This window comes from Adiantum capillus-veneris, chromosome 6 (assembly GCF_014529385.1).
Source record: "Adiantum capillus-veneris isolate H3 chromosome 6, ASM1452938v2, whole genome shotgun sequence".
Taxonomy (NCBI): domain Eukaryota; kingdom Viridiplantae; phylum Streptophyta; class Polypodiopsida; order Polypodiales; family Pteridaceae; genus Adiantum; species Adiantum capillus-veneris.
In genome coordinates, this window is record NC_140936.1 from 37,733,640 (window position 1) to 37,761,531 (window position 27,892).

The 27,892-nt window shown below is 41.8% G+C and overlaps 1 pseudogene; it reads right to left on the reverse strand.

The window, feature by feature from the left end:
* Positions 1 to 398: 398 nt before the first annotated feature.
* LOC147455362 (uncharacterized) overlaps positions 399 to 27,892 on the reverse strand; it is a 29,714-nt pseudogene continuing 2,220 nt past the window's right edge.

The following is a 27,892-nucleotide window of genomic DNA, read 5'->3' on the forward strand; positions in this document are numbered from 1 at the left end:
TTTCTCTTGACTTTTGCATCTTTGCCCTCCTTCTCCTTCCCTTTCTTTATGCTAGGCCCTGGTGCTGCATAGCCTTCCCTATCTCTTTTGCCTACTAGCAACACATCTGCGTCTTTCTTTTCTACCCGCATAATGCCCACATGACCACCAGAGGTTGAGGCTTGATTTTCTTGTCCAGTACCTTGATCTCCCCGTATATCCAATGAATAATCATTAGCTCTATTAGGAATCTCTTGAGGAAGTGGAAACATATCCCCTCCCATCCTTGTTGGATTTGGACAATAAATGCTGATGTGACCAAGCTCACCACAATTTGAACAAGTAGGAATGAACCTCCTCTGCGGCTCAAAACCACCTTGTCCACGACCCACATTAGCATTTGGATGAGCCTCATATTCCTAAGCTATCCCTCTACCACGGCCACCTCCACCACCAAGAATAGTGAGTCGTAATTCTTGCATCATGGTAATCATGTCGTGCATATTTTGTTGGAACTGTTTGGTGTTAGCCCTTTGAACAATTCGGTCTCCAGCTTCTGCTTGATTCTCCTCCTTTTGGCTACCATTATTTTTCTTAGGGATTGCTTTCCCATATTCATTAAGCCTTGTACAAAATTTGGTGAGTTTTGGAGTCCATTTGGGGTTTTTCTTGCAAACAATGTCTGCCAGGGGTCAAAAAAGGTCACAAAATGACAAAACATGGTGTGAAAAGACTTCAATTTTCCAAATCACTCACTATTACAAGAGTGTTCCAGCTGAGGGAGTGTTTTGGAATCCAAGTCTTGGAACTTTCACCTCTATGTGTGGGGAAGGAAGCAGGGTTCCTACAGGTGGTCTAGTGCAGTCCCGTCCGTCGTGTGTGTGCAAGGAATTGAGGGAAGAAGGTGCGGCTTTCTGCAAGACTATGTGACCCTGTATTAGTGCCATTAGGATTGGCGCTACTCCAAAGAGTCCAATAGAGTGGAGCTTGGTGAAGGCTTTGCAATGGTTGGTGAGAGGCCTTTTTTGGATGGAGTTTTTGAGTTTTTGATTTTTTTTCTTGTATATTTTGGTCACCATCAGGCAAGGACTTCTAGGTCAGGTGTTTGGAGTTTGAATTGAGCTTGTGGGTAGTGTTTTTATTGAGCTCTTGAGTGGTGGTGTGTGGGTTGGAATTTAATCAAATTCCTCGTGTGGTGTTGAGTTGTCTGTGTTTGTGAGTGTGCGCACGGCGTATTTTGCTCCATCAACGTCTGCGGTTGTATCTTCTTGCCATTCTCTTATGTAGAGGTTTTCCACGATCGATTCTTCTTGCACCTCATGACTTCTTCTTAAGTCCAACCTTTACTCTCCAAAGCCGACAATGTAGCGCTCCACCAAAGATTGGTTGTGTATGAGTGTGTGTGTTTGCTTGTATAAGTGTCTGTGTGTGAAAGAGACTGAGAGTGGAGGGGGAGGGAGGTAGAGCTTGAGAGGGAGAAACGGACAGGTGGAGGCAGCAAACAGGTGCGATGACGGTAATGCTTCAAAAGCAAGGTATGCCCATAAAACGCGTCATATCTTGCTCTGTTTCTTTTTAATGATTGCAACTTATTATCGCGTATATTAACCCAAATGGTCAACATTCACAATGGTATCCTAGTCTTTTTCCTATTTTTCTACCCCCTTTAATATCTTTTTATTTTATTTTTAGCATCCCTTCCTTTTCTTACTCATTGCATTTTTTAAAATTATATTTTCAATACTATTTAAAAATAAAGTTTTTTTCTCTTTTCCTACTCATTGTATTTGATTTAAATATACGTTAAGTAATTTCTCTCAATTTTTGTATTCAAAATTGAGTTGACACATAATTTACTAATTGTTCATTGTTAGAGCACATGTTATTTTAATAAATTGTACTACTCATTTTACTTTCTTTAAATATATATTTACTTATTTCTCTCAATATCCAGCTAACACATAATCTACTAATAAATTGTTTATTTTTTGGAGCACATGTGATTTTTAATACGTCTCTCTTTCCCGCTTGTCGAGAAGTTTGTGGTCTTGCCAAGAAAGCACTGGGCTTCTTGCTGTGATAATTTGTGAGGTAGCTCCAAAAACTATATGAAGTAGTTATGCCATATATGCCATGAAGTCTAGAGTTTGGTAAGGAGTGCAACTAGAGAAGACCCATTCTCTCTCTCTTGCACTCACACACACAAAAGAAGAAGTTCAACACAAAAGAGAAAATCAAAACAGCAAAAAGATAAAAATGTCAAGTCTTTGGTCATATCTTATCATGGGTAGGATGAAAGGGTTAATAGATGAGTTAATGGCATTCAACCTTTGCAGACCAAACAAGCTACGAATTGTTCTTTGGAATTGTAGTTTTGTGCTTACTATCATATATATGTTTTGTCTAGTGATCAGGATTAATTGTGTGTACAAATCCTTTTAGTTCATAGCAAAATAACTACACTTATATCAAAAGAAAAGTTATAGTTTAGAAGGGGTAGTATGATACAATCCGGTGAAAGAAGTACTTTACTGATCGTTTCTAGACCAATGAGAAACACTATATGTTTGGAAGTGTATTTTATGGCTAATCCATACTTTAATTATAATAGATCGCACAGAGTCAAAGCGATAGAAATTCACATAATGTGGATTTTTCATCTAGAATATTTATAGTATGTGAAAATTGTAGATGTGAGAGAAGTGAAGAGAAGAGAATTTTCTCTCCCAAACCCTATTCTTGCTCAAAGGCAATAAGGATATTGCAGCGGGGAGAGATGTACCTGTACCAAGGAGAACCTAAAGTTTGTGGAAAGAATGAGCTTCTAAGAGTTAGAGAAATTTGTGAGAGTATGAAGATATATATACTCACCTTTTTCATTAGCATAGCTCTCCAAGAAGGTTGATCATAGCTTTGGGAGAGTGTTACAGCTTGAATGCCTTCAGTAATTAGGACACAAGAGACATGGACACATAGATAGAGATAGAGAGAGAAGTGTATGTAGAGATAGAGGTAAGGGTGGGTGTATAATTAGAAGTGGATAATAGCTAGGTTAGGGAATATATGTAGCAATAGAGATAGAGGTAAGGGTTGGGCTAGAGATGAAAATAAAAATATCAAGAAACCAACAAGATCACAAATCAAAACACACCTTGTTTGATAGTTCTTTCACAAATTTGATGGCGATAGAAGGAGAGGGAAGAACTCCAGCCTTGAATGATGCACCAAATCCATGTCCTTGAATTAGAGTTGATCTTACAAGGATTTCTCACAAGATCGATTAGTATTCCTCAAGGAGCAAGTGTGGGCTTAGACTTATGTTTATGGCTAATTACAATTAGACATTAACCCTATCAATCTCTAATGAATGGTTTTCAAGGAAGAAGAGGTCCCCTTTTATAGGTGAAATGGGTTGTCCATGCATGATGTGGGCAGCAGACTCGAGTCCACCATTTTGAGCATATCTCCTCAGCCGTGGCTCCAAGTACAAAAGTAAAAATAGAGACAGGAAATTAGCTCATAATTTATGACCCCCATTTTATATACTTTTTCCAACTCAGGTTGGAACCATGTGTAAAAAAATCATCAAAATAGGGTATCTTTCTGGCAGCAAAAGTCTTCTTATAATCCCCTTAGTTTAGACTTTCATTTGATTCCAATGGAAACCTCATGAAATATGAAAGCATGGCATTGCTCCTTAACAAGTTTTTGTAAGCATCCTTGCAATAATTCATTAAAATTGGTGTATCTTTGAAAATCATGCAAGCTAGGTTCTCGCTAGGATTTGATTGATTCCTAGTAGCTATTAAAAATGTATTATGAGAAAAACATATAGAATACATAGAAGATATATATATTGAAAATTACCCTAGATATATGATCTAGCTAGAGTGTGAGATGATAATGAGATAGTAGAAAGAAAGAACCAATGCTTTTTTCCCCAAGTTAAAGAGGCGGAGCTATTGACGCTATTTTTTGTAGTACTTTCTAATGATAAAGTAAGAATATGTTATCATTGAGATAAATAATAGGATGATATAGAAATATTATTATGATACGTAGATATGCATATGTACATTATGAAAACTATACTTGTGTATCTAAAAAGTCACAAAATAAATCTCCTAGCATTCGTTCCCACTATGTGCATGCTACCGCACGACATCCACCTCCTCTAAAGCTACACATCCTCTGGTATGTGCCATATTTTATTTTTTGGAGCTTCAACTTGCTTTTTGATCTTCCATGATTTCATCTTCATTATAGATTTAAATGCTTTATCTTCAATTTCATCTTTACCTGTGTTTTTCTCTTCCTCTTCCTCAACATCTTATGGATTACTATCTTCTCTTCTCTTAAATGCTTTGATCCTTTTCCTTGCAATGGGAACCTTTTCTTATGTACCATCTAGTTCATACAAGCTGTAAGTAGCATTTTCATGCACATGCTTTACAACATACAGTCCAAAACATATTTTTGAGAACTTACATATTCTTGTGTGGTGGTTATCAAGGTTACTATCATACACTAAAACCCACTCACCTTTGTCAATTGCTTTGCTCCTGAGATAATGTCACTTATCAAAGTAGTCCTTGTTTTTCAACCTTGCATTTTTCAGTCGCTCTTTTGCAGCCTCAATGTCTCCAGGTCTTCTCTTTACCTGCCTTATATACTCAATGCAAGGAGATCTTCCATGCTAATCCCCCCTTGCCAAGGTAGTACATTCCATGTGGGCATTGTATCTTCAATTGGCATGACTGACCTTTTGACCATACATCAGCTCCGCAAGCATATAGCCATTCACTGAGCTATGTGTTGGACGATTGGCCCATAAAGCATATGGTAACAATTTTGGCCATTCACCAACTCTTCCTTTGCACAAGCCTTGGTCAAATATTTGATGATAGGAGGATGCCCTCTTTCACTATTTCCATTGCCTTCATTGTTGTAAGCTGTAGTATGGGAAATCTTGATTCCTAATCTAGAAAAGAGCTCCCTTGCTTCCTCGGAATCCAGATCACCTCTGTCTGTAGTGATCTTTCCCACACAACCATAACGGAAACACTTCATCAAGAAGAATTTTTTTAACAACTTTTGTGGTTTTTTCTCTTGATGCTCTCACTTCAACCGAGTTAGGTAGGTCCTCTTGTGCAAGAACTAAGTAGCTCATATGCCATAGTCCTAAAGGCATTGTGACTAGATCCACCACCCATTTATAATGCATGGCTAGTGGATATGTAGGGTGCAGCCCATCACGATGTTGAACATTTGAATACATTTGACAGGCTACACATGACTCTAAAAATTGAGATACATCTTTATACATACCCTTCCACCAAAATTTCTCTTTCAACTTGGAGAAGATTGCCCACACACCCCTATGTCCATCCCATAACCTCTCATAAAAATCTTCCATGAGCTTTATTTGAGTCTCTTTTTTACATATAAGCCTTTGTGGTGTAACAAGCTTTTGTTTAGGATGCTTCCACAAATAACCATCCCTCAAAAAGTATCTGTATTCTTTCTTGCATATACTCTTGAATTCTTTCTCATACCAATCATCTTGCTTTGTGAGAGTACTCAAGTAGCTTCCAATAAGAATCCAATCACCTTCATAAAGCTCTTTCAAGAACAATTCAAGTGGATTAGACATGTTACCTTTGACATAAGAGATAGAATAGAACTTCATGTCCATATCATCTCTCTCATCAATCATCTGTGACTCATCTTCATACCTTACCCTTGATAGCATATATGCTACTATATTGTCTTTACTTTTAATGTGCTTAAACATGGGATTTAAAGACTTAATGTAGACAATCCACAACAATATAGCAATGTCCGGCATTGAGCAGCTTGTAATCATCCCAAGAAGTGGTAGACTATTTGTTTCTAAAATTACACATGCACGAACTAGGTACTCTTTCCTATTTTTCAAGGTTGTAACAATACTCCATAACTCTCTCTTTATCTATGGATATTTTCTTTTGCGAGCACTTATTAGCTTTGATCAAAATATCGCCACATAGATGTGTCCTTCATAATCATCTTTCCCTATTGCCCATCCAATTCCTGTAGGATTGGTATCTAATGTCACAATCAATGGCCATTTACACTCATAGTCTTCCTTTCTCAAAGTTGGTGCTGCTTGGATCAACTCATTTACACCCATAGTTTGCCTTTCTCAAAGTTGATAAAGAGAATCAAATACATGTGCATAATATGGACTCCAAATAACATAAAAGACACATGCTCCCAAAACCCTTCTAGCCTCAGTGATGCTAGTTCATGTTTCTTTCATTCTTTAAATGTCATCTACCTTTGTTGGAGAAGGTTTTCTACCATATGGCCCGCACATGTGTCCCACAACGAACACTTCATTGACACCAAACATAGACTTCTTCCCTGACAAAGTAAGATTTGCTTCCTTGAATCTAGACAAAAATTGATCAAAATAATTTATGTGATTTTCCACAAGCCTGTAGCACCCCCTCAGATCCAAAGCTTCATCTTTCTCACTTTGTTCACAACCTTTGATAGGAAAATCATCAATAAAAGGCATTGTGATTTGACAAATAAAGTCACGTAAGAAATTATTTATCCCATTCATCGAATGTGAAACAAAATTGACTACTCCCTATGACAATGTATACATTCTTACCAAATCTAAAGGTTTCCTCATGGTTTTCAAGTCTTTGCTTTCAATTACAAGGTGAAATTGATCATACTCTGAGTGGAGATCTCCCATTGAGTAGATTGCTCTCCCTGCAAACGCCTCTGCAAACTCATCCACAATCAAACATGTAACTACAAGTGTTTTGAATTGGCCTGCTCATTTTGTCTAGAAAGTTCAATGCGGACGATCTTGGCCAAAAATAGCAGGTTTCATGCGCATGCATAAAAGACGTGTCCGAAGTGCTTACCAGGTGGTAAACTACGGTTCATAATTAAATTTGAGCTAAAATGAAGTTCTCCACAAAATATAGGGTTTTTCCTAGCTTGTTTGGGCATTTTACAGACCAAAAGAAGCATTTCTTTGGGGAGAAAGGCAAAAATTGGCCATAAAATGGTCAAAATTGCCTGAAAATAGCACGAAATGGCTCAAAATACCACATCAATGATGATTCCATCGTTGATCAAGTTGAGAAGTAACTAATAAATACAATAACAAGCTCATTTGGGCATATAAGCAAGGAGATACAACCATTACAATCCATGGTGCTAGTGTAGTCCCGTGCTGCTTCCACTACATGTTCCAGGTTGTGAGGCCTCCAATTAGGGTTTCCCCTCATCAATTAACTACTTGGGATTCTCCAATTAAGTTCTAAAGCTTCCATGAAATGGTCACAATAGAATCAAAGCATAAATTTAGGGTTTTTAACAGGTCGAAAGAGCACTGCATTTGTGGAAGCGAGGCTACACCTAATCTTCACACACACAAGAGTTTTGAGTTAATCTTGGTTCTTTTTCAAAGTGGAGCTTTCATGGCTGTATTTTTGTGTGTTTTAAGTGTGTTTTTAGCTTCAAGTTATCTATGCCTTTCTTGATTTTTCTACAAATCCTCAGAGCTGGAGGCCCGACACTAGCCGCGCTGCACACTTCTTGACTCATTTTTTGTGAATCCGATGCAAGGTAGGCTAGGGTGAGGTTTCAAAATCTTCATTGAAAGTCTCAAATAAAATCATTAAAGGTATGGACCAACAAGAGCAACAGGGGGTGTGTTTTGATCCTATCACAATGCAAATGTTTCAAGACTTTGTGGTGTTTATGCAGTAAGCGACTGAAAAGAGGGAGCTTTCATCAACCAAAGTGCTTCAATTAGTGGTGAATAAATTGGACCACTTTAATGGTAAATATGTAACAAAGTATCTTTGTGGATATGTTAGGGAGATGGAGCTACATGGAGTGCCTGAAGCATAGATTGTACAAAGTTTTGAGCTAGTTGTGGTTCCTGAGATCATAAATCATGTAAGGGGAGTTAGAAATGATGATGGGGGAACTTGGGAATCATTAAAATTAGTCTTGAAGGAAGAGAATTTCATGGAGGACTCCAAAAAGGTAACAAAGAGGATTGTTTTAGAGTGGGTAGCTCGGCCAAAAGAGCAGATTTTTCATATCAAATTGCTAAGGGAATTTGAATGCTGATATGATCAATTGTCAAGGATTGAAAAGGCTACCCTAGACTTAGAGAATATGAGCTCTTTTTGCAAGCTAGAGGTAAAGAGATTCAAGAGAAGTTAGAGTTTCTACTTGAGGATAAGGATGTGGAAAATGCCTTGAAGACTAACTAGAATTAGGTCAAAGATGTAATTTCACTACTAGCCAAGACACAAAAATGGAGAGACAAGATGATAGTTAACCCCCTACTCAAGCCCCAATTGTTCCTGAGAGTCCCATAAAGCATTTTATTGTGGTTCCAAAGAGTGAAAAGACGTTCTAGATGATATTGTCAAGGGAATGCAAAAGCTAAAGTTAAATCCTACAAGGCTAGAAGAAAAGGGACAATCATAAAGCCAAATCAACAGGGAAAAGACCTCAAAACAAAGAAAACTTTGTAAATAGATGCATATGGTGTGATAGTACTGACCATGCAAGGAGGGATTGTGAAAGTTTCAAGGATTCCTTGATGAAGGATCTTGTTTTCTTTAAAATGGTAAGATTCACTTAGCTTAAACATGTACGGTCTTGGGAGAAAAGTTTGGAAAGGGCAGGATGAAGAGCCTAGTTGAGGACATGGCTACTAGCCATGCCATCTTGATATTCGAGGTGGCTGCCTATGGGTTAAAGGTGGAGACTATAAAACAAAAGTATCAGTCAAGGCTGGAGAAGAAGAATATAATGGGATTAGAGAGCTATGGCATGTGTAATAGAATTTGCAATGAAGGGAAATATGACTACAAAAGTTTTGCATGGAGCTAGAGATTGCATTCGTCTAGAAATAGGTTAGAATGACCATGTAGATTTTTTGTTAGTGCATGAGTAGATTGCCAAATTTCAATTCAATGACGCCATTGTTGAGGAGAAACAAAGGTGTGATTATGGGGATGAAGGACCTTCAAAAAAGGCCACAATGAGTGGAGGTAGAAAGGACACAATGCCTCGTAGATCAAGTTCTCCACAAAAAATGCCTACCCTTGAGGTGCCTATGCAGGAAGCCTCTAAAGAGAAGAAGAAGGAAGGAACAAAATACGAAGCAAAGGGTTTGGCCTACAAACTTTAATCCGATGTAGAGGTAGCAATGGATCTCAGAAATCCACAGTCTCTTACTAAATCTATCCATGTACAGGGTGAAGGAGAGACTTTAAATGCACAGGGTGTACATGTCTATGGTGAGCAAGGTGAATACATTGTTGTTGGATGCTACAAGTCTAGGGGAGGAGTAAAACATGTTTGCTTCGGATGATGAAGACGAGGTCAAGACTGCCTACAAGAGCTACTGCTTGAAGAGTCACTAGGCAAGAGAAACTATAGAGACCCTGGTAAAACTCAGAGACTTAGAGGAGCCATACATTGTGTTGATAGATCATGGGTTAGAAATTAACCTCATGTCAAAGAGTCTTTATAAAAAAGAAAAATGGACAATTGATATAAATCATGGATGGATGATTCGTGCAGCAAACAACTCATCAAGGGACTATAGGGGATGTGAAAGATGACCATTTTTTTTTTTTGTAGAGGAGATGTCTACATACCCTCTTATCTACATACTTGCTACTTGCATGGAAACCAAGGTGATGGAAAACGGGCCATCTTATGCTAGGATAAGGAGTAGGGATGAGAAGCATGCAAAACATAACCTTACTATTTTTGTGGAACTTGAAAGGAACACTGAAAGTCTTAGAGAGAAACCCTTGCCAAAGACAAACAAAGAATTCAAGCGATACATGGATATGAGGGGCTACAGCCATGTACCATTGTAGAGCAGGATTGTAGCGGTACAAGAACACAAAAGTTCTCGCATGATGTATATGCAAAGGAAGTTTTTTCTATAGGTTTTGTAGGATCAATAGACTATAATCTATTACTTTTACAAACAGTGAATACTTAAAGCGGGGTGAAGGACAGCATGTAAATAATGTACAAAATGGTTTGATGACCAATGGTTTGATATAAGCCAATGAATGCATTGCAGGTGTGTTAAATGAGTGCTCATTTGTGGATACTATGCAAGAATTAGAGTCTTTAGTGGATTGCAATTTGCGTATGGGAAGTGAGGTCATGAAAGTATGCTCAATAGAAATGTAGTGGTTCATAGTTCCAAATAAAAATGGTTATTTATGCTTTAGAATATGAAACCTATAAATAAGGTGAAAATAAAAAATGCAAGTACAATGCCAGTTGTAGATGAGTTTGTATAGGCATTTGCAAGAAGGGCAATATATTCTATGTGGGATTTGTACTCAGAGTATGCTTAGTTCCAACTAGCTATGGAAAGCAGGGACTTGACTACCATGAGAATACCTTTGGGTTTGGTAAGGACGTGCACCTTACCTCAGGGGGGAACTTATTCAGTTGCACATATGATGAACGGAATGAGCAAAGTCCTATGTGACTTCATACCGCAACTACGTCAATTCCGTTTCTTAATAATTATCCAATTAAAGGATGTGTTGTGAGTGATATAAATGTGGCTCTAGACTCAAAGGGGTGCCACAAGTATGCGGAAAATCATATCAATGATTGTGATGAGATCTTGCCAATATTGGAAGAAGTGAACCTTACCTGCCAGGGAAAAAGCCAGTGTTTGGTGTGAATGAAGCTCTTATTGTGGGACATATGTGCGGGCCATATGGTAGAAGGCCTTGTCCAGCAAAGATTGATGTGATTCAAAGAATTCAAGAGACATGTATTAATGTAACTAAGGTTCAAAGGTTTTTGGGTGCATGTGTGTTCTATGTTATGTGGATTCCGCATTATGTGCATGTGGTAGAACCTTTGTATCAACTTTTGAGAAAGAATTAAAAGTTTCAATGCGAAGAAAGCCATGAGAAAATTAAAGAAGTTACTTTCTTATGCCTCCAACTTTGAGGAAAGTAGACTATGAATGTGGAAGATATGTAATTGTGACAGTAGATACTACCCCACAGGAATTGAATGGGAAATTGAGCAAGATGACGATAATGGCAAGCAATATGTGGTGAGATTGGAGCAAAACCCCTAAGTGCTTGTCAATCAACTATCCACAAGTAAAAATAGACTTATGGGGAGTAGTCACAGCTTTGAAATGAGACAAAGAGTATTTGATAGGAGCAAGTGTAATAGTAGAGACTGATTGAAGTGTAATAGTAGAGACTGATTGTCTACCCCTTCTTGGGATGATCACAAGCTGCTCAACTCCCAACATTGCTTTGTCAAGATGGATTTCCTACATAAAGTCCTTAAATCCAAAAATGAAACATATTTCATGGAAAGATAATCCAGTTCCGGGTAAGCTTTCAAGATCAAGGTATGAAAATGATTGTCGAGGGCGATGATGTAGGCACAAGGTTCTATAGTTTCTATCATGCCAATGGTGATCATGTTTGACTGCCAAATGCACTTGAGTCATTTAAAGAGGATTTATATCAAGGTGACTGGTTGCTCATTGGACCCTATTTCAGCACTTCGACAAGGCAAGAAGGGTGGAATGATCAAGATTTCAAAAGAATACAAATAAAATCCTATGGATACTTTTTGAAACATGTGTACCTATGGAATCATCCAAAACAAAGAAATGGAATGTTGTCGAGAGTCATGAATGATAAGGACGCTCAAATGAGCTTATAAAAAATTCCATGTAAGGAGAGGGGTCCTACGGGCAAGGCCACCGGCACGGTTGGACAGTGTGTATGCTAGGGGGAGGCTATAAGATAGCATAGTTGGGTGGAGACTAACACACGCATTACTCGCGTCCTTTCACTGGTATCCGAGCTATTCTTGGGAAAGAAGAAAAACGGGTTTCATGTGCATGCAACATACATCTTCTCTCCCACGATCTGCAGGCACCTCTGTAGTGCAACAAAAAGAAGACATTCATCACAGAGTTTTGTGGGCACTGCGAGGAGACAAACCACAGACAGCAACCGCAACCGCCCCACCTACGTCCTCCACAACGCTCAACCAAGGCAGGCGACCAAGGCAAACTCGATCGAAAACTCTATGGCACTGAGCTTCGTTGATTGCACACATAGGAATGTCCTCTAAATCCTTGCATGAAGGAGGGTTGAACCCACCCCATGAGGGTAAGTGGCCAACACTCTACCATCCAAGTGCCTGCGCTTGATTTTCAACTTGCTCATCAATTGCCCGAATAAATCAACTTGAAATCCAGGTCCCTGATCGGAGAGAATCTCCAAAGGTGTGCCAAAACGACAACAAATGCACTCAAACTAGATGAAATCACTCATGTCCTTGGCTGTGATGTGTCTTGTGGGTCGAGCTTCTGCCCATCTGGTCAGATACTCCACCCCCATAATGATGTACTCCTTACCTGATTGAGTGCAAGGTAGTGGCCCTATTGCATCTATTCCACATTTTTCAAAAGGCCCGTAGGTTTTAATTGGGTGATGATTTTCATGAGCAAGACGCCTTGGTCTGGCTTTTTGGCAAACCTCGCATGTGCGGCAGCAGTGTTGTACATCTCGATGGAGGCTAGGCCATATAAACCCTTCTTGTAAGATCTTCGTGCTAGTGATCTCTTGTGCAAAGTGGCCACCACACACACCTTCATGACAGATAAACAAAATATGGTTGATCTCTTGGGATGATGGAACTCTCCTCATGACAGCATCTTTCCCCTTACAATACAAGTCCTCACTTACCAAACTATATCTAGTAGCCTTTTTTGCCAGCCACCTGCGTTCACTTTTACTCATACTAGAGGGCGCTTCACAATGCTCAAGAAAGTAAAGTAAATCATGCATCTTCTCCTTTCCCTAGTATAAAGGACTTTTCACAAGTATAGCACCTACCAAGAGAGTTTGTAGTTCTTTAGCTGTTAAGGCATCTAATTCTCGATTTTGATCTCGAGGTACAAAGTGAACTCGAACTTCTTTAAAACCCTTCAACATAGCCTTTGCTTCCCTCATCTTAATAGACATTTTGTCATTTTTACAGGCCCATACGCCAACCATTTGCTTAGCAATTAACATGGAGTCACCAAAAACGTTTAGCTTTGTGATGCCTTGAGAAAGACAACATTGTAAACCTACAACAAGGGCATGATACGCTCCCTCATTGTTAGAATGAACCTGTTCTAGGTGAAACGCTTTTGCAAAAATCATCTCCTTTTCTGGACCTAGTATCACTACATCTGTTGATGCCTTGTCTTTTGCTCTCTTGTAAGCTCTATCAAAATATAGATTGTGTGTCCCTAATAGAAGTTCAGGCTCCGGGATAGGTGGTACCTTACTAGGTGCCTCTTTCTTGATCTTCTCATAACACCTTTGTGTGAGGACATCTGCCAAACAAGTACGGGTGGAATCCTCTACCTGTAGTGTGTAGGCCAACTCTTGAAGCTGCACCAACTTTGCTATTCTTTGAGATAGTTCCATGTGTTGTAGGGCATATGGAAAGACTTCCTCAATTGTGATCACCACAAATTGTCTCGAAAGCAAGTAAGCCCAAAACTTTTCCATTGCAAACTTAAGAGCTAACACCAATTGCTTAGTTGTGCTGAAACCCTTTTCAGCAGCACCTGTCATCACTCTACTAGAGAAATAAACTGGTCTCATGAGAGATGTCTTTGGGTTTTTTTGCATCAAGACAGCTCCTAGAGATTCTGGGCCTACACTAGGATTCACATAGAATAATTCACCCCATGTGGGCTGCAGGACGACAGGCAATGAGCTCAAAATGGTCTTAACTTCTTGAAAGCACCTTTCACCCTCCTCACTCCATGCCAACGTAGTGTGTTTAGTGAGATGTTGCAAATGATAGATTGCCTAAGAAAGGAGATGTATGAATCGTCCCATGTAGCAAACCTTTTGAATGAAGGAGACTAGCTGCTTCACATTTGAAGGAGTAGGTAAGGCTAACAATGTCTATACCTTTTCAGGGTCAGCCTCAATACCATCTTGAAACACAACATGGCCTAGTAGAGTGACCTTACTCTCACCTATATGGCACTTGTCTTTATTTAACTGCCCACCCAATTGGGCGAGACGGGTGAAGCCTTCATCAACCTTGGAAAGATGCACTTCCCTAGAGTTGTAAATGCAAAAATCATCAATGAAGACTCATATGGATTTACTAAAGTAGGGTTGAAACACCAAGTTCATAAACCTTTGGAAAGTAGCTGGGGCATTAGTTAAGCCAAAAGGCATAACTCTGTAAGCAAAACACCTCAGGGCGTTATGAAGGTAGTCTTCCTTTGATCTTTATCTGCAATTCTGATATGGAAGTAGCCAGAGTACCAGTCACACACTGTGTACCTTTCATGACCAGCCCCTTCATTTAGTATCTCATCTTGGAAAGGCAGAGAAAAATGGTCCCTTTTTGTGGTTGCATTTAGAGGCTTGTAATCAACACACACCCTCCACTTCCCATTTTTCTTTGGTGTTACCACAACCAAGGACACCCACTCGGAATCTTCCACTAATTAGATAAATCCTCCATTGAGTAATCTTTTCACTTCCTTTAAGAGTGCATCTTGCTGCACTAGACCTAATCTCCTAAGTCTTTGCATCACTAGCTTGGCACCTTCTTTCAATTGGATATGGTGTTGAGTCACTGTTACTCCCTTAATGTGTTCATAATCAGTTATGAAGAGACTAGCATGCTTCTTCAGTACCTACAAATAGGGTCCTTTTTCTTCTTATGGTAGGTCTTTAGCTAACATCTCTTCTAGTCCCGTGACTTTGTCACTCTGGTAATCAGTTATGAAGAGACTAGCATGCTTCTTCAGTACCTACAAATAGGGTCCTTTTTCTTCTTCTGGTAGGTCTTTAGCTAACATCTCTTCTAGTCCCGTGACTTTGTCCTTTTTCTTCTTCTGGTAGGTCTTTAGCTAACATCTCTTCTAGTCCCGTGACTTTGTCCTTGTGTAGGGAGTCTTGAATACCCTCTCCTTCTGGGTCTCGTAGTACTATACCCATTACCTCCAAAGAACTAGCATCCTCCTCAAATGACTCACCCTCACACGAAGAGTAGTTTCTTGTGCTCCATTCATCCACCGAAGTCTCCATATCCGGGTCTTGTTGTCTACCCTGCTTCATGTCATACACAATTTTTTGTTGCTTGCCACCGGCCTTATGACTTGGGCACAACTCAAGGGAACTTGTCTCCCAATCCTGCCTGGCCTTCATAGCCATAAACCAAGGTCTTCCAAGAATTAATGGGTAGCCCTCCCCCTTAGTTGGGATCACATAAGCATCAATTGAGACTGCCACACCAAAAGCTGAAACCTTCACTCCATTAACCTTTCCCACACAAGCCACCCTTACATTATTTGCCATCTTAGCTTGTAAGAAAGCCTGTTCGTTTACTTCCAAACCCAACATGTGCATCGATTTCTCTGTCATAACACAAATCTTGGCTCCACCATCCACATACACATTGGAGACTCGCTGTCTCTTAATCTCTGCATCAATGACTGACACAATATCCTTCATGCCTCTTGCACTAATGGACCCAATTGACTTTGCCTTAGCCCTCCTAGTGTTAACCATCTTAGACCACGTTCTACGCATATTTGGGGAAAGGTGGAGGAGTTGCTTCCATGAGATCTTTGGTCCTTGCTTACTCACATCTGCTATGAGGTCATAGGGTATGGATCCCACCCCAAGTGGAAAGTCTTCTACTCCTATGTGCCTCCTTGACCTACTCTTCCTTTTCTTGTCTCCTATCACTTGGGAGGAACCCTCATTCCCTTTATCCGGCTCTGAATCTTCCATTCCATCAGTTCTTTGTCTCCTTACTCTCTTTATTGGCATGGCAACAGCTTACTCTCCTATGATAGAGACAACCCTATCCTCCCCACCTGATGGTAGTGGAGGGATCTTTGCTGGTGCTTGTGGTGGTGGAGGAGGGGGTCTCAATATTTGAATTGGTGGAGCCACATGTGCATTTTGTCCATTTGGTGGCCTTGCTCAAGGAGGGGTGACTTGTTGGCGGGAGTTCGTCTTTGATTACCATTTCCTTAATAGCGTCGTGGATGAGGGCAATAATACATGCCGTGACCTACCTCTCCACAACTATAGCAAATGTACTCACGGGTTTGCCTTTGACCCTCTTGTCTATTTCATTCATTTCCTGGTTGGGGAGCCTTATACCTTGAACCAAATTGATGGACAGGCTCTCTAGCTGATTGGTGATTTGTTGAAGGAGCTCTTGTTGAGAGGATTCTTGGTATGTTGCTCCTGTCCCTACTACTACCCTTGCCATAGGTTGAGCTAGCAGTGGAGGCTCCATTCCTCCTTGTAGCTAAGCTTGGAACTTTAATTTCCTATCCTTCTCTCTTGCATAATTCATAGCTTTCTCAAAGGTATCTGGGAATTTACCTTTTACCTTTTGTTGAAGGAGGGGGTAAAGCCCTGCTAGGAAACAATCCTTCTTTAGGAACTCTAGCACCCTTTCCCCTGTTGGGGTATAAAGCCCAATGTGGTCGCCCAGGTAAGTGGGCGGGCCGCCAGGTATGTACACATATTCTTTTGTTAAAACCTAATAAGAACTCACTTTGCTCTACACATTACAGTAGAGCGAGTTCACCATATCGTCGTGTTCTTCTTCTCGCACTCTCTCTCGTGTCGCACTTCCGCTCGTACTCCTTCAACTGGTATTAGAGCTCAGATCGAGGCTCGGGGCAGAACTGCAGGAGGCTAGAGTCACCAGCTCAGATTGGAGTGAAATTCATTCTGAGGTCATCTCGGTCACCGTTCGGCTTCGACAAAGTTCTGCGCAGGCCATTTTTGACTACGTGGTCTTAGCGGGTGCAGATCCGACTCTGCAAATTTGGGGTTTTCGGCCTACAATTACAGGTTCTAAGGATATCGACACTCCCAGAGTGTTGATTTGTGGCTGTCTACAAATTGAAGGACGGCTCATAGTTCTTGGAGGCGTGTCACATACGACACGGGCGCATCTACACACAGACTGTAGGCGACATCCACTAGTTCATCAGGTAGCTTGTGTTTGCTGCTTGATATTCCAGATTTCATCCTGACATTGTAGGTACTTCCACATGGGATGTATTGTCAGAGATGATGTATGTCTGTTGAGGGTTTGCTGGCTGTGAGTCACGCAGCAAACAACCGCCACAGCGGTTACAGCATACAGTGGGAAATTTGTGGATGTATGACTTTGTGGGAAGTCTATGTTAGGAAATAAGACGTAGCTAAATAGATAATTGAGTAGATTACTTAATGGAGAGAGACAGATTTATATACACAAGATTATAGAGTAGAGAGAGAGAGAGAGAGAGAGAGTACACACGATATACGTGGTTCACCCAATGTGGGCTACGTCCACGGGAAAGCAGCCACTCAATGACTTTAGTACTTCAAAACAAGAAGTAGTTTACAAAGGGATTATACCCTTAATGGAGCTCCTGCCTTGCTTCAGTCTCACCACCTCACACTCACCTTGTTGCATCAACTTCACACTCTGAAATGTGTGTAGAAATGGCCTCCTTTTATAGGCCAAAAGGGCTGCCCTCTCTTATGAGAGACAGCCATGTGTAGCCTCCCTTGTGCAAATAAGTCCAAATCGGACCCTCCAATCCGCCCATGTGTGGCCGCCCTTGAGAAGACAAGTCCGCTTTTGAATTCGGCCACCGGCCACCGGCCATTGACTTCCGACCACCGGCCATCGGCCATTGACTTCCGACCACCGGCCATCGGCCATTGACTTCCGGCCACTGGCCAACCGACCGGTTGTTTTCCGACCACTTTCCGGTCGCCGTCCGGCCATAATATTCCGGCGAAAAAGAATATGCCCCTGATTCTTGTCCGTGAAAATTTTGGTTTCCGGTGAGTGATTTTCCTTCACGCACGATGGCTTCTCCTCATAATGGGGGCCTTACAAATGTGCGCTTTTACCACAGAAAATTACAAGGGTAAATCAGGCTCTATACTTAACAGTCTATGTACTGTCAGATTTACTGCAGCCTTTGTTGAGGGTCGAGTGAGGTTTTATTGAGCTGGGGGATTCTCGAATGTTGAGATCCTTTCGGTGATACAGGTCTTGGAGTGATCCCTCGAGCACCCTTAGATAGGCAGCTAGGATGTATTGACTGTGAGTTAGACAGTTGGGATTGCATCTTTGCTTTACTGCCGTTGAGTCATTGTCATAGTCTATGCTTACAGGACAGTGACAGGACAGTGAGAGACAATACAGGTGCAGGACAGGTTTACCCGCAGCTTACAGTGTCAGAGAGACAGTGTTTTTTGAGCTGTTTTTTGGTCTGTTTTTAGTACACCAGAGCCATTTTACAAAGGAGACTCTCCCGAAATTTATGCAGAATATGAAGCTTTCTTGGTTCATTTGACAGGTTGATATTGGTTCAGAGGTCAGTTTACAGGGGAAACTCTACCGAATTTTTCCCTGGAAAGTAAACTACTGTGAAGCGTAGCTATGGCTGGATCACAGGACACTGCTCTTTACAATATCAAGAAGCTGGATGGAACCAATTTCCCATTATGGAAGAATCAGATTTGGCACGTGTTGGTACAAGAAGCAGATAAAACCTATAAAGCTCAAGGGGATAAAACCAGAAGATATGGACGAAGATGAATGGAGCGAAATGGATGAATTGGCACTTTCTACCATTATGCTGACTTTGGCAGAAAGCGTTTACTTCAATGTAGCAGACGAGATGTCGGCTTATCAAGCATGGTTAAAGCTGAGTGATCTTTATGAGAATCAGAGTGCAGCTTCACACGTATACTGGCTTAAGAAGCTTGTTGACTTGAAGATGAAAGAAGGGACACCTATGTCCAATCATCTGAATGAATTCAACACAATCTACAGTCAGTTGTCAGCTCAAGGTGTCAAGTTTGATGAACTTGTCAGAGCTATGTTCCTGTTGATCACATTGCCGGAAAGTTGGGACACTTTTCGCACAGCTTTGAGTAGTTCTGCACCTCCAGATGGTTTGAACATAGCAGGTGTAGAAGGAAGTCTGCTTACTGAAGAAACCAATAGAAAGACAATGGACAAAGGCAAAGGAACAGCCTTAGTTGTCAGAGGAAGGACCAAAGAAAAGTACAAAGGTGGAAAGTGGAATCAGTCTCGTAGCAAGTCCCACAGTGCTAAAGGCAAGAGTGACATAGAATGCTACCATTGTGGCAAGAAGGGTCACATGAAAAGAGACTGCAGAGAATGGAAAGTAGAAAAAGGCAAAGAGAAAGCTGAAGACCATGGTGAGAAGAATAAGTCCTCAGTGAAGATTCAAGAAATAAATGTGACAAACACTGTTGCAGAGGATGATAGTCTAGTGTCAGGAGACATCTACTTCTTGAAGAATACAATGGACTCAGCTCTTCTTACAACATCTGATGGAAATGCACTGAGTGACTGGATTATAGACTTAGGGGCATCACTTCATGTGTCTCAAAACAAGGAGTGGTTTACCTCTTATGTGACCACTAAAGATCATGTTCGGCTAGGCAATGGGCAGACATGTGAGATCTTAGGTGTTGGAGATGTTCAATTGAAGTTTCAGAATGGCTCTTCTTTCACGCTGAAGAATGTGAGACATGTTCCCGCAATTACAAAGAGCTTGATCAGCACAGGTTTACTTGATGATGCTGGCTACGTCACCACTTTTGGACAGAACATGTGGAAGATATCCAAGGGTTCTATGATGGTAGCACAAGGAGTAAAGTCTGGAGGACTTTACATGATTTATGTATCAAATGTCTCTAAAAATGTAATCAATGTAACCGAGCAGCCGATTTTTTCTTTGTGGCATAGCCGGTTAGGACATATGTCCAAGAAGGGAATGGAAATCTTGTCTTGTTCTGGTTATTTGCCTGGCTTTTCATTTAATGATTTTGAATTCTGTGAACATTGTCTGTATGGTAAGAAAACACAGCAGCCACATAAGCATAGAAGTAGTAGAAGAGATACACAGTTGGCACTTGTTCATAGTGATTTGTGTGGACCTATGCCTAACCTATCTCTAGGGGGAGCTTCTTACTTTATGACATTTATAGATGATTACTCGAGGAAAGTATGGGTTTACTTTCTCAAGCACAAGGATGAAGCGTTTAGTGTTTTCAAAACGTCTGTGACACTTGTGGAGAATCAGAGTGGCAAGAAGCTTAAATGCTTACGCACTGACAATGGTGGAGAGTATGTTTCGAAGGCCTTTCAGGACTTTTGTGAGTCAAAAGGTATAAAACGTGAACTTACTGCTCCTTACAATCCTCCTCAAAATGGTGTTGCTGAGAGGATGAATAGGACCATACAAGAGAAGGTCAGAAGTATGTTGTCTAATGCACAGCTGCCAAATGGGTTTTGGGCTGAAGCTGTATCAACAGCTGTTCATCTTGTAAATAGATCTCCTAGCAAGGTTTTGCATAAGGATTCAGTGCCAGAGATGGTATGGTCAGGCAAAATGCTCTCATACAAGCATCTCAGAGTCTTTGGCTGTGAGCCATATACTCACGTTCCAAAGGAATTTAGAAACAAACTTGAGCCAAAGAGTAGAAAGTGCATCTTTCTAGGCTATGGTAATTCTGGTGAGATGGGGTACAAACTTTGGGATCCCGAATCCAGAAAGGTTGTCCGCAGCAATGATGTTCACTTTAATGAATCCAAATATCATTCTAAACCAGAGAGGGTTGAGGAGATTAGAAGAGTTTTCTTCCAAGAAGATGGACCTGCGCGTGCAAGACAAAATGTCAGGGCTCAAGAGGAGCAAGGACAGGATAGAGTGGAACCACAGGTTGTGGCTGAGCCTGAGCCACCTATTGTGCGTAGATCTGGACGTATCACGCGACCTCCTGATAGGTTTGTTCCATCTATGAACTATGTCATGTTGACTGATTGCAATGAGCCTTCATGTTACAAGGAAGCAGTGCAAATGAAGGACTCCGGGAATTGGCAATTGGCCATGCAGTCAGAGATGACAGCTCTGCATAAAAACAAGACATGGAAGCTAGTTAAATTACTACAGGGCAAAAAGGCTCTACCTTGTAAATGGGTTTACAGGTATAAGATCACCGCTCATGATAGTCAGCCAAAGTACAAAGCAAGGCTTGTTGCCAAGGTCTTTAAGCAAGAACAAGGCATTGACTTTGATTAAGTCTTCTCTCCGGTGGTCAAGATGACTACATTGAGATGCTTTATTGCATTGGTTGCCATATTAGATTTGGTGTTGCACCAAATGGATGTCAAGATGTGATTTAGATGTGGAAATTTACATGCAACAGCCAGAAGGGTTTGTTGAGAAAGGCAAGGAAGATTGGGTATGCCAGTTGTTAAAGAGTCTTTATGGCTTAAAACAATCACCGAGGGCATGGTACCATAAATTCCACAAGTTTATGCTTTCTCAAGGCTACAAATGTAGTGAGTTCGATCACTGTCTATATACAAAGAAAGCTAAGGATGGTAATTGGCTTATCCTTATTTTGTATGTGGATGACATGTTGATTGCTGGCAAGCACTTGGAAGAAATTTCAGCTTTGAAGTCAAAGATGACAAAATCGTTTGACATGAAAGACATGGGTGAGGCAAGTCATATACTTGGTATGCGCATTGAGAGAGACAGATCAAAGAAGTTGATTTGGTTATCTCAGACAGAGTATATTGACAAGGTTTTGCAACGTTTCAATATGGAGAAGGGAAAGGCACTGAGTGTTCCATTGCCACCATATGTGAAACTTAGCAAACAAGATTGTCCTGGGTCTGAGGAAGAACAGGCTGAAATGGATAAGATTCCATATGCGTCTGCAGTGGGTAGTTTGATGTATGCAATGATTGCTACTCGCCCAGACATTGCATTTGCAGTGGGAGTAGTAAGTCGATACATGTCAAACCCAGGCAAGAAACATTGGGAGACAGTGAAAGGAATATTGAGATACCTGAAAGCTACAAAGAGTATGCGTATATGCTATGGGAGTCAGGAGCTAAGTGTAAAGGGTTTTACAGACTCAGATTATGCAGGTGACTTAGACAACCGAAGGTCTACGTCAGGGTATGTCTTTACATTGGCTGGTGGAGCAGTATCATGGCGTTCTAGATTACAAGATTGTGTTACTCAGTCTACTACAGAGGCTAAATATGTTGCAGCATCAGAGGCATGCAAAGAATCAATTTGGCTTAATCGACTAGTAACAGATTTGGGAATCAAAGAAGAGATGCCTGTGTTATATTGTGATAGTCAAAGTGCTATACAATTGGCTCGCAATCCAGTTTATCACTCAAAGACAAAGCATGTGGATGTGAAGTATCATTTCATCAGGGAAATGCTCGAGGATAAGCAACTTCAGCTGGTCAAAGTTCACACCACAGAAAATCCTGCTGATCTACTTACAAAAGGACTTCCCTCAGAGAGCTTTGCGCATTTTCGCAAGCAGTTAGGTGTAGGGTAGTACATCACTTCTCTACATCTCTTGTATATTAGCTTGTATAGTAGCTTCTCTCACACATAAAGTACCACATTGGACTTTAAGTGGGAGGTTGTTGGGGTATAAAGCCCAATGTGGTCGCCCACGTAAGTGGGCGGGCCGCCAGGTATGTACACATATTCTTTTGTAAAAACCTAATAAGAACTCACTATGCTCTACACATTACAGTAGAGCTAGTTCACCATATCGTCGTGCTCTTCTTCTCGCACTCTCTCTCGCGTCGCACTTATGCTCGTACTACTTCATCCCCTTCGCCTAGTGATGCACACCACTTCTCCCTCAAGCTGGAAAATTTCCCTTCATAGCTTCTATAGTGATTGGGTGATGTTTGGCGTAGCTCTAAGAGTTGTCTCCATATCTCCTCTGGAGGCTCATGATGGTGAAATTGTTCAATGAAGGCGGTTTTAAAGGCTTCCTAGTCTCTTCTTTCTTCGGGTGACAAAGTTTGATACCATACTTTAGCACCTTTCCTTAAGACTAGTGGAAAGGCCCTTAGCTTTGTGGCCTCATCATCCCTTCCTGACACTAAAAATGATGTTGTGGCCGTTACGTCGCTGGGGGTGGCTATTATAGCGATAACTCAACCGACAAACAAGAATGTCAGACGAGGATGGAGCTTGACCCGCAGGCGCATGGAAACAAATAGACGAGTGTCAAATCATCTACTCGACCTTCTAACAACAAGCACTACCAAGGAAATCAAATCTAAGTTCTCAAATACGCAAGTGACTGAAATACGTTGGTGCAGCTAAAGCTGATCAGAGCTAAGTAGTGGTCTATGCCAGGAAAAGGGTGCAGTCGAGTGCGGTGCAGAAGGCTAGGGCAGGTGCCAAGGCCCTTGGCAGCCAAAGGATAGCGGAAAAGTATGCCTGATGCGGTTTTTTAGGCCAAAAGTGCTGGGAAATGGTCTAGATGAGATGACAGGTCAAGATGTTCGAAATTCCAAAATCGTGTCCTGAAAGGTAGTGCTTAGTGTGCTCCAGAAGCCGGTCTAGACGGCTCGTCAAACGGAGTTCCAGGGCTCTAGATATTGCAGTTTAAAGAAAGGGTGTGTAGCAGATCCCCGACGGGTAGGGCAGTTGGGGACAGATGGCTCGGGCTGATGTCAGTGCATATATGTGTAGTGATCGAGTTATGGAGCATGCCTGTCTTCTCGGATCATGAATCGGAGCTCTGGATAGCAAGTTATGGCCATTTGAAGATTTTTCGGGGCCGGGTCTGAGCCCACTTGGCCACATTGGAAGATGTGTCATCTGGCGGTTTTTGAGCCTTGCCAAGGTTCTCGGTGGGAGTGTTTACCATGTGGAGCTAGTCGAAATCGACTGCACGTCCATCGGATGCTTGGTTGGTCAGATACAGTGAAGTGAAGTTGGGAGCATTTGGGCGGTGAACAATTGCAAATGTTTTTCCTTGTTTTGAAGGCCTTAGTTCGAGGGCGCCGAGGGTTTGGAATGCAGAGATGACAGGTTAAACGGGGCCGGGAATGTGGGGTTTCTGTTGGTTTCTTCTGCTTGACAATCGGGTCCGGGACAACAAAGAGAAGCTTGTAGAGGGAGGCTAAAAAATTTGAGTGGTTTTTATTTTCCATGCGAAGTATTTCATGGGGTTTGAACCTAGGGGATTCACCATTAGTTCCGTATGGGTATCACGTGAGTGTAAGGGAGGGGGTTTTGATAGGGAGGGGAGGTATTTTTTTATATGGTATGGTCCATATATGGGGAGATTTTTTCCGTATATAGGGGTAATTTTCCATTTTTGGTGCACGCAGATGACGTCTCACCAATATTATTAGTGAATCCCCTGGGGGTTTGAAGGCCAAGGCACTAGAGGGTGCCACGTGGCCCACTGTGTAATCCCACATGCGGAGCTGAAACCGCCGAGCTCGGGCTATATGAGCAGGGCCGTGAGGCCCTCATAGTATCACAAAGGGAGAGAGGGGCTCCTTGGGAGCTCGTGGCCATGGCGTCCGGCCATGGCTGTTGGGGTGGCGCTGCGCAGGCGGCGGGTGGCAGTTTGCGACGGTTTTGGGCGGCTCCGCTAGCGCGAGGAGGGTGATGACATGGCACCCCGCCCATGGGGGGGCCGTTCCCGCGGACAAATTCGGGCCAAAACCATTTTTGAGGGAAATGTGAACCCCTAAGGGGCAACGACGGCGCCGTCGTTGCTCCCTAGAGGGTGCTTGTGTGTAGAGTGAAGTATGAAGCCTCGGGATAAGCACCAAGCTAGTCAAAGTCAAACTGAGCCTCCCAAGGGGAGTGCCACATGTCGACCTACCATGAAAAATGCCTAAAAACTAAAAAAACGAGCCCAATAAGGGGGCAAAACTTTTTGTAACAAAGACTTCTGAGTTTTTGCATTGTACATGAAAGGAGAAGAGAGAGAAGCTCAGATAAGGATTGTAATGGAGCTTGGAAGCCATTAACGCACAACCCTTTTGGTTTATGGTGCCGTGTCGCATCCCCCTTCCCCTTTTCTCTTTGTCGTCTCGTCTGTTGCCAGCCGCGGTGCCGGTGAAGCGTATGTACGCCCGGATCGTTGGTGCATTGCAAAAGAGAGAGAGAGAGAGAGAGAGAGAGAGAGAGAGAGAGAGAGAGAGAGAGTAAGTGTATGTGTGGAGGGAGGCAGAGCAGGTGCAGTGAGGTGTTGGCTCCTTTTGCGCTCCTGGATAGCGTGTGTGCGATTGGGAATTGAGCAGGTGAAGCGGATTAGGTGTTGATTGTCATTTCGAAGGTGTTTTTCGAGTGGATTGGGGTGCTGTGTTGACCCTGAGCTATAGAGAGGCATTTCTGGTCGTGCCGGGTGTCGTCCCCATTCCCCCTCTCCAACGTACTACGAACGAATGCTATCCAAAACATAACCTAGAGTCATCGAATCAGCCTCAAACTCAAAGGGGGGTCTCTACACTAGGTAAGAACAATACCCTATGAACCTACAATACAATCTCAAGCTGTAACCACTCTGTGCCATAAACACGTATCAAGACAGGCTGAAAAATATAGGTGACTGAATCTCGACTCCGATGGTACTAATGTGTAGCTCTGAGTTGCTACGGTTCTATAGATATATGGCACGCTCGATTCCGACACAGAGGTGGGGAGACAAATCACATAGAAGCTCGTGGGAGCTCACCTCGCGTAGAAGCCAAATGCGCGCAAGCTTGGTATCGGTGCGTAGCTCTCACTGTTGCTAACACAATGGTGGTGTCGCTTCTCAAATGGTGGCTCCGTAGTTCCCGTAGCAAGAAGATAGACTCTCCCTCTCTCACACACTCTCTCTCAGACACAGTCACGGTGCTCAAAAACTCACCTTGATTAATGATTCAGAATTGTGCCTTTATGTTTACAAAAATTGGCTCTTATACCTCAGCCTTGGAGGTGTGAAAACAGCTCTAATCTGATTACATAAGCAAGTGAAACTACTTGGGAAATACAAGCTAGAAACTCAATTGAGTCCCACTAATTACAATGAATCGGCTCCATGAAGAAAATGAAATATCGCAAAGACATTTATTACAATAAGTGTTAACAAAAACATGAGTGTGAGAAAAAAATGTATAGGTGTGGTCCTCCGCTCAACACTCCCCCCCTCCGCGTTCATGTCGTCCCTGGCATGACATCCTTGCTTTATCTTTAGTGGAGTCCCGTCGATTTCAACATCTGAAGATGTGACTCGTATCTCAGGTTTCCAATGGTCAATGTAGGGCCGAATATCTTACTTTCATGAGTAAGTAGAATGCCTCCTCAAAGGCCTCCATGTGGAAGCTCGGTATAAACATCATTCTCTGATAAAAGAGGTGTAATACTTTTGGAGATGGCTGCAAGGCTAGATCATACATCATATATGTCATTGTGTCGGTCGTTGACAACAATGTTGAGCTGGTAGCTTTATCCGGCGCGAACACTTCAATGCAAGCCAAAAATGTTCTGCAAATCTTTTTGAGCATTTGACACGAAAGATCAGGAGAGTCAGTAAAGAGCTTAATGGTGCCCGTTAGGGTTTTCACCATGTAGGCCTTACTTATTCTCTCTCACACCTTAGGTCCTAGCATCATGGGGTAATTAAGCCAATTTGGCTTCTTTGCTGTGATTCTGCCATGCTCTTGCCAACTCCTGACTCGTGGCACCGGACAGAATGTTGCATCTTCTCTAACTTCCTTGGGTGCCTCCACCAAATAGATTAGGTAGGTTGGATACTTTGTCAACCACCCTTTCCTCCATCTCGGCTGGGAGTCTACTATCTTCTTTGATTCCTCCTCTTTTGTGATGTCGCCTTCGTATAGCGCGACATACTGCTATTCTTCTAGCCTTTTCTTTGTTTTCAACACTTCAAACTTTAGTAGAGAAAGGGGCAATGTAGGTTGCATCCACTGTTCTTGCAACACCTAAGTATCCAACCCTTGAAGTCCGATGGAGAACAAGAGTCTTCTTTCCCACTCCATTCATGATTGCCTTTGTATGCAAGATTGACTTTGAGTGCTCCGTGAGGATGGTACATAAATCTGACCTTGGAGGGCACAAACGCAACCATGTGTCATCATGCTTACATCTCACGCTAACAAAGCTTTTGTCTTGGAAATCATGTAGTGTGGCTGCAATGACTTCAAAGTCCCAACCTATATGCAAATAGAACACAAAAAAGTCAAACAAGTTACAAAACCAACTTTCCAGAACCATTCTATCTTTTGAACATTTCAGTAGCTTTATAACAGTTGAACACTACCTTCATTGGTCTCCATCAAAGAGCGTAGAGTTTCTATTGAAGCCTCTATTTCTTTCCTGTGATCTTGTTCTTCATCAACCAATACACGGTGCATCGAATCCTTTCCAAGCCCACGAAATGCTATATAATTTTTTCATGTCTTTTGCTCTCCAAAATGTGGGTTCTCATAAAATTAGCAAGACAGTTATATGTAGCATGCTTCCCTTCTATTGAACCTTTGCCATAAAAAGAGCTACATTCAAAACACCAAATTCGCACTTGGGCTTCCCCACTGACATCTTCACTACATGATTCAAACCTATCATCCCTTGCAACCTTCATTTGTTTCAGCTTTGATCTTATTCTAACACATTCTTGTTCCCATTGCTCAAGAACATGTGCACTTAACAATTTTCTTGTAAGCTTGGAAGTGGGACCACTCAAAATGTCCCCTTTCTCATTATTAATTTGGTTTGAGCATTGTTGCCTACTTGGAGAAGGAAGTTCATGCATCCTATCGGCACTCCTCTTAATGTGTACTTGAACCTTATCGTTGATTGTCCATCGCTCTTCTTGTTGTTTCTTTATAATATAATTTTCCTCTATGAAGACAAAGGATCCAATCATAAGCTCATCGCCCTCTATCTGTTCATAAACTAGAGCAA